Genomic DNA, 13,722 nt, shown 5'->3' on the forward strand with positions numbered 1-13,722 from the left:
TGATCCCCAATAGAAGAAACAGACGAAATAACCCCCAAACATGGAGAAAATACCCACATTCATACCAGCATGAACAGGGTAGACATTCAAACTGCAGCAAATAACAAATTGGTTCTATTCAAAGTGTGGTTCTGTTTTTCTCCATTTCTGTTCTCTGAGGATATAATTGCAGTGACTAAGGCAAAATGGATGATGCTGAGCCTCAGTGAATTGCACTGAGCAGTGCTTTTCCTTTGGATGCAGGTCCAGACACTGCTGTTCCACAGTGCTATGGGAAGGCAGAGAGGACTTGGTGAAAATGTACTGCAAATTAAAAGCCAGAGAAATCAGTGACAGATGAACATTTAGAAAATATTTTAATTGGTTTTTTGAGTTTTTTTAATGAGTCTGAAGAGTAAGTTGAGTTTCTGTGCCTTTATCAGATGGATCCTGCACTTGTTAGCTGCAGGTGAGGCTGGGTTTGGGTGAGCAGAGCTCACTCACTCCTGCAAGGGCACTCCCACTGCAGAGCCCTTCACAGCCCCTCTGAGCAAACCACCCTGGGGGGGTGAGATGAGTCCAGGCTGCAGCCCAGGAGCATCACACATCGCTGAGCACTGTGCCCAGGCTCTGCCTGCCCTGCTCAGACTGGCACAGGGAGGCTAGGCTGTCCCTGCCAGCTGAGCAGGGTTCCACAGGAGATTGGTCTGGCACTAAGAGTAGTTAGTGAGTAAGGGCAGTGGGAGGGAGTGCATCAAGGAAAAGGTTTGAAAGTAATTTGAGATTTTGGTGTATAGCTCAGGTGTGCTAACGTTACTTTTCCTTTTTTTCTACAGTTAAATGTTATTTTCAGGAAGGTTCGTTGGTTTGGGTTTTTGGGGGGGGCATTTATTTCTTTTTGTTCAGTGTGATTTTGTTTTTATTATTTCAATTAAAACTGAAAACATAAAGCTTTTTTTGGGGGGGGGGGATTTTCATAATAGTCATGGAGTGCTAGATACCTATGATGAAGACAATAATAAATAGGGATAATAGGGGAAAATCATAAATTGTGAATCCTTGATTTCACTAGATATTCCAGAATAGACCAAGTGAAATAAGGTACTAAAGATATCAGTCTGAACAGATTCTCCCAACTCTGCTGAGCTTGATCCTACACTGAACTGGTGTGTAATATTATAATCTGTAGTAGACTACTCAGAGCAGGGAGTGGAGGTGAGCAGAGTCCTACATTTAAGAAGACTCTGGCTGTGTGGTCACTGTGCCATGATTGCTGTGGAATAAGGGGACACAACACTAAGTATTTGGTTAGCTGAGATCTTGTGTCACCTAAACGTTCATCAAGGACATGTTCATTTTATGCCTGCATGCTTACATGGGAGTTTATGAACGAGTTGATAGGTGGACAAAAACAGGTAAATTTCGAGCTTTTTCTAGTTTTTTTCTACCTGTATAAGAATTGAAATTACTACTTTTTAAGCATTTATAATGCTTAAGCTGAACCTGATGAGTAGCCTAGCACATGTACTGCCAGAAGCATGACATGAATTTCTTCCACTGCCTTAATGTCTTTGTAATCATTGTAATGGGTTATGTCTTATTCCCAAAAATGCTATTGGCACAATGCTGGCCTGTGTTATGATAGAGCCCTTGAAATGAGATTGGAAGGCAGGTTTTTCCATTCTTTCTGGATGGCTGTGGAATGAAACAGTTACCAGGTAGGTGCAGGTTTTGCTGAGAAGCAAGTACATTCTTGCAAATGCCATCAGCTTCCACCTGTAATGGAACTATGTTTTGATTGTTTGGTAGAAATGTGGTCAAGTACTTGACAACTTCATATAGTTTTGCAGTGAACTGGGCTGCTGACAGACCTTGCCAGGTGTCGAAACTTTTCAGGAAATGGCAGTCTAGAAGGAAAAATAGAAAGTGTGTTGTGTAAGCATCATGGAACTCAATGAACACTTGAATTTCCTTTTTTAAAAGATAGGTTGGGAACCAGAACTCTTGTCTAAAACAATAATAGGACAATAACTGCTCAGAAGCATAACTGGTGTGATCACCTGTGGGTTGTTAGAAGGAATAAGTAAGGATAACAAGGAAAAAAAACCCAACTATGAAACCATAGTTAAGGCTGAAAGCATGAAGTTGATTTACAATCATAAATCCTTAATAAATTTCCATAATAAATCCTCCATAAATTTTTGTCCTGGTTATGCATTTTCACTTTGATGAAGCTTATAGAGCTGCATATTCCTAAATCTAGATTAGTGACCAAACAAGGATGTATTTAAAGTGTCTTCAGTGAAGTGTAGAAATGTTTTGATGTTGACCAGTTGGGCACCAGAAGAACCATCTGAAAACATTCCTGTGACTGCATGCATTTTGTGATGTGTTAAAGTGAGAACACCTGTCAGAAAGGAGTCTGTCTCAAGTTTAATTTTGCGTGTTTTGTTTTGCAAAAAGAGATTTCTACTTGCTTAATGGGACTTGAGGTTTTTGCCTTTCGTTTAATAGGATTTCATGGTACGGTCAGGATTTGAGTAAATTACATTGACGGAAGACTTCTTTATATTCATTTTTTTCAGGCTCCTTTTTGCATTCTTATTTCTACAGTATCTGTGTAAATAAGGTACCAGTTTTAGACTTACAGTTTAATTGTACAGCGTAATTAAAAGAGATGAAACCAATACTCAGGGCTGTGACCACTTCAGGGATTGATTTAAGAAAGTTTCTACTGCATGGAAAATACGTTTAAAGTAGAAGAGTTACAGAAGCCGTATCATTCAATATCTAAGTTTTATTCAGTCTGTGAAATTCAACTAGCAATCATGCAGATTCCAACATCGTTTGCAAGTACTTTCCACAGGATTATGAAACGTCTCCTCATGACCTATTCAGATTTGTGTTGAAATATTTATTCCTCGTTTGAAACAAGTTTGTTACTGTAGGGCAGACAGAACACGTTATACAAGTGAAGTCAGCTGTAACACGAATTGATAGCTTTGATGCCAGCCTTTGTACTTGATGGATGTGTATTTATTTTGGCAGGGATGTTGCCTTAGACGTGGTCCTTGCTGCCGTGCCGTGGTGGCTCCCAGGGCGCGCTCCCAGCTCGGCACAGCCGTGGCCGTGCGGGGCGGCCGGCGGGCACAGCAGCAGCACCTGCGAGTAGGAGGCAAGGGATGCCTGGGCTGGCACTGCTCTGCGAGAGCTCGACATCAAACGATGTCTCTATTTCATCTGAAATCAACTACTTAGATCTCTAGAGGGATTTTGCATAAGTGCAAACTAAGGATTACTATTTATCATTATTGCCTTTTTCATCTTTATGCTATTTTAAAGTAATCAGAATAACCTTTGAAGTTAGGGGAGGTACTGTTTTTCCCATTATATAACTAGCTAACATAAAGCACTAAGAAGCAAAGTAACCTACCTAAGATGAGGCTCTTCTGTGTCAGAGCCAGAAACACAATCTGAGTTTCCCTTTCTTTTGTATTTCAAATTCTGGAAATTTTTTCTTTCCTTTAGGAAAAGAAAATGCATTTACGCATATCTAATGCACGCTTGTGTGCTCTCATACAAGATGCAGTTTTTTGTTTGAAGAAGGTCACTCCAGCTGGTGCCTTGGAAACAGAAGCTGTGTGTCACAGGAGACTATTGATTTTACTGGGGTCCTCATGAGGTTAAAGCCTTTCTCCTCTCTGGGCCTCTCCCTGTGTCAGCTCCTGCATTTGCTAAAGTTAGAAATTATATGGCCACGTAGGGAAGATGACTGGGGAAAATAAGAGAGTAGGTGGGATTAATGAGGAAATGGGACATGTACATTCATGTTAGTCTCTCCTTCTAAACCATGATAGCAAGAGCTAGAGCAGATGTGTACCTTTTGGAATACTACAGGCATTGTCTGAATTTGCATTAGCCAGACAAACACAATCTTTTACTAACTGTGAATGTTTCTAAAATATCAGACACGTTTAATTCACAAGTCCACAGGGTAGGCCTTCAAATTTAAAATCACAAAAGCTGTTATGTATAAGAATGTACATACACTATATGTACAACACTTTACAGAGCTGTACTAGAAGTATAGAAATATGTTCTTGAATTACAGAGAGTAGGAAAAGTTAAGTTTTAGTACTGAAATACTTGCTACACTTGAGGATTACACTTGAGGATTACAATATTAAGCTGATTTAGGGTATTACATCTGAAATACTAGGACATAAACCAAATGTGTAATGAAAAGTTTTGTCAGAATTCATTTCTACCCTGTTTGTATTGATCTTGTGCTTCTACTTGAAACAGGTTGGCTGCCTAAAATTGTGCTATAATTCAGATTTCATTGCATTTTTAAGGAAATGTTTTAGCATAAACACCCAGTACAGTCATGTCCTTCAAATCAGTTCATTCTTCATTGCCTGTTGCTAAGGTTGACAAGGAAAAAAGCCTGTTCCTGAAAGTCAGTGAGAGGTGTGCAGCTCTCCTGACAGCACAGAGTGCTCAGTGTCCCTGCCCACGCAGGAGCAGCACCACATCTCTGTGCCGTGCTGGGAACAGAGGCACTGCCACTCCTCCAGGTGTGCCCAGCAGGAACCTGCTGGGACAAGCCCAGACATCCCACACTGCTGGGCTTCAGCACTCTTGAACACATGAAAAGTGCAGCACATGGGATCAGAGCTGCCTTTTCTGAAGGATCTGAAGAGTTGGTTGTTAGCTCACCCATATAGAAACAGGAGTTTCAGTGTTTTGATGTCATTTTTGGACTCTGTTTTTAGCACATGGGAACATTACAGAGATGGAATTTGTAGCCATTGAGCCTGTTGGAATTAAAATAACTTCAAATATCTTTAAAGAGGCTTTCTGAAGCACTCGGTTTTTTCCATTGCAGCACATGTAGTTTTTGATCAGTGCCTTACAGAGGCTGGGAGTGTGCCATTATACTAAAGCTGGTGTTACCATTTGGTTTGATAAGCAGGAAGTCCTGTGGTCCAAGATGAATATAAGGGATAATGTAAATGTTGTTTTCAGCCTTTTTATTTAAAAAAAAATTGACTTTTATTTCAATATGTAAGATGTCCCTAGCATGTTGTTAAGTGCTCAAGTTAGCTTTCCATTTAGCTTGAAGGTAAGGTTGAGGTGTACTCAAAAACAGTTTGCCTACAGAAGCAAGATACTCCTTTTATCTCTGTAGTAATCAAATATTTATTGGTATATAGGGAACTTCAGAAAGAATAACCTCAATTTAGTTTTGTGTTAGGATTGCTATTTATTTTACGTACATGATGATTATAAGGTTTTATTCAGTAGTGTTAGAAATTATGCTGAGGATGTCTGAACTCCCAGAAGAAAGAGAAGTTTTGTTGGCTTTCTATGAACTCATTAATTTTTTCTGCAGATGTGTGGCAAGCTGCTAATTCATTTCTCTGTATCTAGTCATCAAAGAAAGAGAAGTTAGGGATTTCATAACCCACTCTCCTGCCAAAGGCACTACCACTCATGCTTCATTTTTGAGCTTCATGTATCACTACAACCTTCAGCATTCAAAATTAACCAAAAAGACCAATCTGAACACCCCAGCCTGGCTCCAGATTGGGTGCTTGGTGGCAGCCAGTATACCAGAGAAGGGCAAAGGAGGGGAATTCTGTTGAAGGGATTCTGTCTCTGGGACTGCCTGGCTGCAGGGATAGTAGTGGGGAGTCCTTCTGGAGACAAAGCTCAAATCCAAATTGCATTTTCCAGCAGTGGATTTTTGCAGAGAGATCTGCCCACTGAAACTCTGCCATCACGGATGATTGACATCTAACTATAGCAGGATTCCTCTGGAGCACATTATGGGAAATAAATTTTACAGCCCAAGCTGTATGATGTTTTGAGGCACTCACTGAGGAGGCAGATGGGATCTGTGATGCATGAGTGCCAGTTTGGATGTTATTGCAAGTCTCACGAGAGACTGGTGCTTTCTGACAGTCCAGGTTCCACACGGTGATGGGTTATGTGAAAAGTGCATTAAAGTTTTAGCTCTCCTGCTCTCCTGATGCAGAGAAAAATATGAAAAGATGTATCATAAAGGGGACCTTATGACAATGAGTATATAAAATTTTATATAAAAGTTAAAATCAGTCAAATATGATGATGCTGAGTGCAAAGTGGAAACATATTGTGACTGTTTAAATCTTTTCTTCAAACGCTGGAATGATTGGAAGCAAGTGCAAATTATCTGTTTCATCTAAGCCAATAGAGTAGAAACCAGAGACTTGCTGTTAAGTCCAGGGAAAACATCCATTTTCAGTTATGAAAGAAAACTGCCTTAGGGTTGTGGATTGGCAGGGTTATTCTCTTAAAGAATGTTACACCATCTCCCACAAAAAATACAGTCCCATTGTGTTTTCCATCTGTGTGTGCACCATGCTCAGTCCTCTTCCATAGAAATTGTCTTGCTAAGTTCATTGTGCCTTCAAGTGCCTCCAAAAATTTTATGTGAAAGAGTGATTCCTTACCTTAACTTTGGTTTAAGTGTTGAAGATGGTCATGTTGATAACATTTTGTAGCCCTAGTACAAAATCTGGACATGGATCTTAATTTTATTAATAATTTGTCAAATGCTTACAGAAAGATGCACCCTTACCTCTTATCCATGTTCATAAAACAGAGTTAGGGTAATAATTATTTTAAAACATGCATCTATAAAAGCTTAGGTCACTAGCAGAAGTTGTTAGGAAATGCTATTTTTTCCTTTCATCATTATCAGCTATACATAGATTTAATAGAAAATTGGGAAGAGCTCTTGCTGGAGTTCATTTTAGATGTCTGTAGAACTTAATTTAAAGGTCTTCCAATCTTGTAGCTCCAACTTAACTAAAAATATAGGTTTAAATGTTTTTAATTTAATTGGTGTAGATGGGATTCTTGTTTTCATTATATGACAATCTGTCCTATGTCTCTGGTATCTAAAAGTCTACTGACAGATTTTTTTTTGTTAAAATTCTCTACTTAAATCTTTCCTTACATGTTTTGTTCACTGCTCTGAATGAATTTAGGATTTACATAAAATAGTTTGAGGTTGTTCTGGCGTAGTTTTTATATCAGAGGCTTTCTTGTCATTTGCTCTAATGTGGTGAAGACTGTACTCTCTTGCTGCAGGACAGTGGAATAGGAATGAAGCAGTGGTCACTTGGTCAGAAAGAAATGTTGATTACTGTCCAGAAAAGAGGAGAGGAAAAAAGACCTTATGAGGTGTTTTAGTTTGGTTGGAATATGCTGCTAGAATGCAGTAAGGGATGCATATTTTATTAGTTGTGAGAATTCTGAGGACATGTTTGATACAAGCTTTGTGTAGACAAAACAGATCAACAGATTATTATTGAGGTCTGTGGGTCCTTGGAAAAGATTGCTAATTGTCTGTTTTTTCAAAGGACAGAGATCTTATCACTGTCATGACAATTGTGCAGGGCTACTATGAAAAGAAATGTGACTTTAAAAGCAAGTTGAATTAAATACACTTGAAAGGCCTCTTTCTGATGTGCAGAGCATATTTGCAGTTCTCTGCAGCTGAAGGCCACATTGCCCCCACACTGCAGCTCAAGCTGCACTGGGGACAGAACCCAAAGCTTTCCCTCTTCCTTCTGATCTCATCCTCATCCTGAGATTCCTTCATGGAAGAGCAAGTGCTGCACCAGATTGGCTATGAACATATTGAATCCATCACATCAAAGAAATACTTGTAGGATGGCGTGAAGACTCTGCTTCTCTTTAAAGTGATCTGTATGGGCAGATATTTTGAATCCCTGTGTAATTTTACTGGCTTTGATCAGAGTCCATACAGCTGTAGTTGTTTTGAAGAATCAGATGTTACTGTTGTGCTGTGAAGGTTAAAGGATGGTGTTTTCCTTATTTGTTCAAGACTAATGTTGCTGCTTATGTGTGATAGGGCAAATTAAATAAATGTTAATATTTTCGTACCACTCTGCTTTAAGATCCCTTGGCTTTTGATACATAGATACCAGAGACTCTGTGGGAACATAGGTAATTACTTTTAAAACTGATTTTGATTATATAGAATAATTGTATGTTTGTCTAAAATGTTTTTATACAATGCTTCTCTAACTTAAATGCATACATATATTTTCTGGAATTATTTACTACTGTGTGGCAGATACACAGCTGTGAGTCATTTACATGAAGAGCAGCAGATTTCTGAAAATGGAATGAAAAGCTTTAGTAGCAATATAGAGATCTAGTGGAAATTTTATGTTTAAATGTCCTTTATATGATCACCACCACATAAATATACAGATTTGAAACAACATAGCAAAGCCTAAGGTTTCATATTCAAATATTAGAAGGAAACATTATCATTGCTTGCACTGTTTCAAGGCTATATCCTTTTGTGTGTTTGTGTTGGGATACAGCCTTTAATTACCCAATCAAATTTTCCCCCTTGGGATTCCTAGTTTTTCAACTTGGTTAACACTTAGTTCCTTTTCTCACGGCTGTCTCAAGTTGTCTCATCATAACAGTGACCTCTCTGGTGTTCCAGGGAGCTCCCTGGCCATTGCACCTGGTGTAGGGACAGAGAGAAGTTCTGGACAGCTTTTGGGTGCCACGGGGAGGAGACCATCCTTCCTTCTCCTCATTTCCCATTCCATTTGCTTCATACTCTCTCATTTCAGTAACTGAGGAAACAATGTGTTGAATGGTGAAGTAGGAAATAGGAGAACTGCACCTGGGTTCCTCACAGTTCATCATCCAGGCTGGAATATTTGACTTCCAGGAGCACAAGATGTGTGTGCTTGACCTGGCACTGTGACATTGGCAGTGGTGGGGTCGTTGGTGCTTTATCCAGAGCTGCCTCCTGTCTGCAGGTCTCACTGTATTTGCTGAAGGGGAAGGAAGATAGAAGAATGGTACATCCCTTTCTGGCTTCCAGGAAGGAGTTCTGTGTATTTACAGACTCATTTCCCATTGCCTGTTGTTACCTGGCTTTTGTCTCAGTTTTTTTCTGATTTCTCTCAGCATTCTTTGGTCATAGGATAAATGCTAATTTTGAAGTATGAAAACAAGAAGCCTACCAAAGAGGCTTTAATTTTTGAAAGTTCAATTGGAGAGAAATAAAAAGTTTTTTCAAGCAGATTGGAATACTTTTGTGTTAATTAATATTACAAGCTTTATAAAGGAAAAGTTATGAGAAGAAAAAACACTGTTCTTCCTGATGCCATTAGCACTGGCAGTATTCTTCATTCTGTGTCATTCCTGGGGAAGGTTGGGAAGGCAGCAGTTTGACAACTTCCATGTACAGCAGTATGGAAGCTTAATCTAAAATCCTTAATTCATCAAAGATATTGTCAAAGTGCTTGGAAACTGTTATGGCAGTACTGCCTGAGAAAAGGGAGAGAAATGCTTAACGTGGGAGAAGTGCCTGCAGGGAGTGTCCCAAGTGCAGGGCTGGCTTCAGCCAGATGACTCACTTCTGACTGAGCAATAGAAACATTCCTCTTCACGGTTCCTCTGAAATACATTCCCGATTATTTGTGTCTACCTTCTCCATACACAGGAGCTGTTGTACTCGGGTTTTTGGAACCTGAAAACAAGCCCTTTATTGATGATGAGGTCAGGACGCTTCTGGGAAGGGTGGCTTGTTGGTTACCAGCTGCTCCCCAGCCAGAAGGAGGTGGTCCTTCTGTTTTAATAAGTTGTGCTTTGTTTCTTTTCCTTACTTAAAAAAAAAAAAATTATATCTATCTATATATATATATATTTACACTGTTTGCTGTGATATTTCTTTGTGATGGGATTGAGTAAACTGCTGACTACTATGAGAATTACTGGCAAAATGTTTCAAGACACAAGTGTGTGCATGCTGGGTGTCTTCCACATGGCATCTTTGCACTGCTGCTTGTAGTCAGTAAACCTGTGAGCAGTGCTCCCCTTCCCATTCAAGAGGGATAAGAAATTGGCTTTTAAGGTTGTTTGGGCCTTACAGTAGTTTCCATTGGTTTTAGGTTTTTGTTGTAGATCAAGGAGCCTAGGTTGAAGTTGGAAATAAAAGCCTCACTTACAAATAGCAGTGAAACAAGCACCTTCACTGGCCTTCCTTTCAGTTACTGTAGCATAAATTGGAGGAAGCTCTGACATCTTCTGTGTACAGCTGTAGGTAGAATTTAGCCCAGCAGCCAACTCCTTATCATTGGGTTTTCTAGAGTCTGCAGCTAATTCTGCTTTTTATGGTATTGCTTTTTTAATGCAGTACATTGGTTTGGGAATACTGAGATACCAGCACTCCCCAGTCTGAGATTTGAAAAGTGTTTTTAAATCAGTTGGTATTTGTCACTAGATTACCAAATATTGATAATGATTCCAAAAGTTCAAAGGAGATTGTTGAGTGGTTGTTAGGCATGTTTAAAGTCAGTTTGTACAATGACATGATGAAAAATACTGAAGCTGTAGGGCACGTGTCTGGTCCTCACAGATAAACTTGAAAAGCAGAATCCACTGATTTGAGGGGGGGGTTCTCAACAGCTGAAGATCAACCAAGTCTTAGTTCAGAAAAATGTAATATCAAATCATATCTTTCATAATGAATCTCCTAATCATGATGAGTCATGGTGTTTTTGGCCCAGACTGTAAGTTCATGGAAGAAAGCACGAAAAAAACCTCCTATACATGTGCATTTTACATCCTTAATTTAGAAGTGCCTTGCTTAAAGGTTAGTGATTACTTTCATTGACCTACACCAATGTCTTTTGGTGAGTTAGTTAAAACATGTCTCTAAATAATACCAAGAGAAGTATGACTCTTATGCATATGTATATAAAAAACTTGTATTAATTACTTAGAAGTAGATGAAAGAGCAAATGTGAACCTCTGCATATGCCTTGAGAGGTCCTATATGGTTTTTAGCTAGACATTTAAAGGTGACTATGGCGTAAAAGACTAAAGATGAAATGGATCCAGAGAAGGATTAATAAAATTAGTGAGTTAATAAGAGTTTTGTTACGTTTTGGAAGGTTTTAAAACTGGATTCGTAAGTGACATATCTTTTCTGTTCTGTTTAAAAAAGATTGATAATCTGACAACATCTAAAGTTACTGTTTTACAAAGCAGATAGAGGGTTGATAGAAATAACACTTTAGTAGGGGAGGGAGGGATTGGAGCTGTCTGGGCCTTTTGTTGTTGAGGGGTTTTTGTTTTTCCTTTTAGTGTAATTTACAAGCAAAAGATAGTAAAGTTGTCCTTGCTGGGGAATGACTGGCTGTCACACACAGCATTTTACTCATTTGTGCTGTTTTGAGCTGCATGTTAGCACTCCATTGAGATGCTCACTTACCCTTACTAAGAAATTTGTTTTTAAATTTATAAATATTGCTCATCACCCTGACAGTAGTAACTTTCACTGTAGGACTTGTTTGGCTGTTGAAATGTTGACAGTGTCCTTTTTAAATATTTAGGAGAATTGAAAATTAGTTTAAGAAAAGCCAATCTGAAATTCCTATGAAACAGCTCTGCTTTAAAGAAAATTAAAACCTTCTTTCCTCTTGAAGGCCAGAGAGGTCTGTGAGGTGGCTGCACAGCTACCCACTAAACAGAAAAAGCCCCCTGAGGGGATGGTCCATCAAGGAAGGAGAGAGAAATGAGCCTTTTTCTCTGTGTGTTTTTCAGCTGCTGATGGGAGCAAAATGTTATCTTGAGGTTTTCTGGTATCTGTTCAGCCTGCAGAATGTCACCATTCCCAGGCTTCCAAGGGGAGTGTGCCAAGGCAGCCAGAGCTGGGGAGGAACGTGTTGCTCAGGATGCCCTTGAACAGCTAAATCCCATTCCAGGGTAGAGGAGGGCCCTCCTGAAGGAGGTTAAGGTCTTGTTAAGCCTTGGATTATACAGAAAACTAAAGAAGAGCAATCAGACTTGGGCATCAGACCTCATTTGGCCAGCCGTGGTGGAAAGAAATGGTTGTTGGTTATTTGGCCATGGGAAGGTGGCAAATGGCTGTGCTCTAGTTGTGCACTCAAGGAAAATGCAGCTGGGGTTATAACCAAAAGGTCAATCTCTCAAAACCTGCTCTCATGTCCTCCTTAGGACATGCTAGGCACTGTCTTGAACTGGTGTAAAACCCACACATTATAACCCAATGAAATGTAAATTCCAGTCATAAAAATATAAAACTCAAAACTGCCATTTCCCTGCCTGCAGATCCTCATCTGCTCACACTTGTGTCATGTAACATATAGCCTTGTGTGACAGAACAGTTTCCTTTATGATGCTGTGGGTTTCAATATATCTGTATATGTTTTGAACTCATAATTTAGATGACAATTGTAATGTGTATCTTTTAATCTCCTCAGTATGGAAGTCACAGCTCATATTCCATATTACTGTTCTGTGGCAATAAATTATTTTCATAGTGAAAGTTATTTTACCAAAACCAGTAGTGATGGTATTTCTTTTGACAGAACAAATTTAAATTTGATGGTATTGTGATTATCACAAGCTTTCTTTTATTTGAAAGGAGTATCAGATGTGAGCTGTGTGTTGGTTTTGGTAGGTGATTTTTTACATCCTTCTGTCACAGCTGAAATTCTCTCTGTTTTACCAGCTTTTCATTATTTCCCCTTACCATTATGGTTATGTAAAAATGACAGTTGTTGTCTTTTAAATTGCTTTTCCTTCTTATCTGGTTCTCTTGTGTCCGTCCATTTGAATGGGGAATTTGAAGTAGTGAGTCATGTGGAATTTCTTTTAAATGTAATTCAAGACAAGTGAATTTGTCAGTTTATTCAGCTAGTATAGTCTGGGATAAATTATATTTCAGTCTCACCTAAAAAGTTTATCCAATCTTTAAGTCTTGTGTGCATTTTATATTTTGTGGTTTTAGTGTAGTTAGGTCTCATTACAGTCTTTTAAGGAGTACTTTTTGCAGTATATAAGACATGTTTAAACATAGTTCCCAAACTTGGTTTTGAAGCCAAAGTAAATGAGGTCTTGTAGTGCCACATTCCAGTGATTCTGACATCAGAAGAATATCTGCACTAATAATTTTTTGTATTAAAGTGGCTGGATTTTTATATGCCTGCAAGAAGCAAGACTGAAGTTTGACATAGAGAAGCATTTCAAGGAGCTAACAAATGTTTTCATGGAGTCTTTTTTCCTCTCTGAGAAAGTAAAACAACCCAACCAAGGAAACCTGAAAAAGCAAGATACTCATTTTGACAAAAAGTCAAAACCTGTTTTACATCAGACTCAATAAAACTAGTTTTATTTACTTTTGTTTAGTGTTTTATTTTTGTTTCAGATTTCCTGCTGCAGTCTGTAGAGATACTTCTATCTTTTTGTGCATTAAGAAGTAAGAATTATGCCAAAATTTATCTGAGCACTGACACAAAACAAATCAAAACCCCAAAATATTTTAAGCATCAAAGATGTCACAATTTTCAGTGTCTGGCTCTTGCTTAAGTGGACTTATGTAGGTTTTAGGTATTTGAATATGAAACATTCAATTTTCATCATATTTGCAGCCCAATTTGCAAACTTGTGAAATTTTTGTCCTAGGAAAAACAACAAAAGAACCTTATAAAGGTGACAAACCTGATTCATTCTAGGAAACTGGATTAAGGCACAGATAACAGATGAAGACTGCATCAGCTTGGCCTTGTATGGCTGTGCTGAACTTAGCCAGATGGAAAGAAGAATCACTTTGTGCTGTCAGTGCCTCTCACTGCAGGGCAGGGGAAGATGGGAAGAGCTGGTGCTGAA

The 13,722-nt window shown here is 38.8% G+C and overlaps 1 protein-coding gene across 1 annotated transcript in view; it reads left to right on the top strand.

The window, feature by feature from the left end:
* Positions 1–13,722, top strand: part of BMPR2 (bone morphogenetic protein receptor type 2) — a 105,639-nt gene that overhangs the window by 65,667 nt on the left and 26,250 nt on the right. The window lies entirely within an intron of this gene.

Source organism: Sturnus vulgaris, chromosome 7 (assembly GCF_052056855.1).
Source record: "Sturnus vulgaris isolate bStuVul1 chromosome 7, bStuVul1.hap1, whole genome shotgun sequence".
NCBI lineage: Eukaryota > Metazoa > Chordata > Aves > Passeriformes > Sturnidae > Sturnus > Sturnus vulgaris.